Genomic DNA, 1,595 nt, shown 5'->3' with positions numbered 1-1,595 from the left:
GTTTAGCCAATAAAAACACATGCACTGTATATTTGGTGTTAATTTGCTTCAGCTTTATATTACATTAATCTTAATCTTATTTCGGCCAGAGTTCTTTCGTCACACTTCTGTGACCTCATCTGTGGTCCTTTGTTTCCTTCCTTCTTATGTGTGTCTCACCTTGCTAAATATCAGCCATTTTGTATTTTGTATTCCTATTGTATGTGTCTACGCATGCGTGTCTGTCAATGTGTCTGTCTTTTGTAAGTGCATGTGTGTATGGGGAGTGTCTGTATCACCTATATACTCTGTTAATACGTGTTCGTTTGTATTTGTTTTTATTTATATATATATATGAATTCAGGTATAAGCTCAAATTGGGCAACCATGCTCATATATTTATAAATTTGACTTAAAATGCATATACATATATTATTACATATCACATTTTAAGTCGAATTTATTAATTTATTAATGTATGGTTGCCCAATTTGAGCTTATATCTGGATTTGTATCTTTTGTCTTAGGTTCAACCTGAGCACTTCTTTTTAGCAGTTCTATATATTTTGTAAGAAAGAACATTAATAATATTATATATATATATACATCCTGATCTATGTATCTTGTCTCCCTGACAGACAGTTCTCTATCTGTCAGAATATTTAGGATCCTGAGAGGCAATAAGAAAAAGCAGTTGCTTGTGATAGACTGCTGCTGCTGCTTCTAATAGTAGTAGTAGTAGTAGTAGTAGTAGTAGTAGTAGTAGTAGTCTACTTAAGGAATCACTTTTATCTACTTCTGTACAGTTTCTATCAGTTAAAGACCATTTACAACTGTCTTCTTCCAGGTCAACCCAGTTGCTGTTGTAAATAGATTTGGTAGATGGAAACTGATAGAATCCTTTCATATATGTGTGTTTGTGTGTCTCTTGACATTGCATAACACAAGCAGTGTCATTCATTACCAATATTCTATGAAGTTGCAAACACATGTCTGGCCATGGAGAAATATTGTCTTGCTTGAGAACAAGCAAGTGTCGATGATAGGAAAGGCATCCAACCATAGAAAGTTAGACCCAGTAAACTGTCCAATCCACAGAGGCATGGTAAAGTGGATGTTATATAGGAGTGGCTGTGTGGTAAGTAGCTTGCTTACCAACCACATGGTCTCGGGTTCAGTCCCACTGCATGGCACCTTGGGCAAGTGTCTTCTACTATAACCACGGTCCAACCACAGCCTTGTGAGTAAATTTGGTAGACGGAAACTGAAAGAAGCCCATCATGTATATTGAGGAAACCCCCTTCGGTCATGAATGACCATGGGATTGCACCTAGAAAGTTACCCTCTGAGGCACAAGTCCGGGCAAAGTTGTATATGGAAGGCTTCTGATGTTATCCAAGGGATAGGCAAAGGGGCTGATACAGCTTGGCACCAGTGATGTTGCAACTCATTTCTACAGCTGAGTGAACTGGAGCAATGTGAAATAAAGTGTCTTCTTCAAGAACACAACATGCAGCCTGGTCCGGGAATCAAACTCACAATCGTAAGCTCGACACTCTAACCACTGAGCCATGCACTTTCACATCATGTATATAATATATATATATATATATATA

General features: G+C 37.5%; 1 protein-coding gene across 3 annotated transcripts in view; it reads left to right on the top strand.

The window, feature by feature from the left end:
* Positions 1-1,595, top strand: part of LOC106872482 (chromodomain-helicase-DNA-binding protein 8) — a 99,063-nt gene that overhangs the window by 69,638 nt on the left and 27,830 nt on the right. The gene's annotated exons all lie outside the window — the stretch shown is intronic.

The sequence above is a fragment of the Octopus bimaculoides genome, chromosome 17 (assembly GCF_001194135.2).
Source record: "Octopus bimaculoides isolate UCB-OBI-ISO-001 chromosome 17, ASM119413v2, whole genome shotgun sequence".
Classification (NCBI taxonomy): domain Eukaryota; kingdom Metazoa; phylum Mollusca; class Cephalopoda; order Octopoda; family Octopodidae; genus Octopus; species Octopus bimaculoides.
This window is presented reverse-complemented; position numbering and strand designations above follow the sequence as displayed.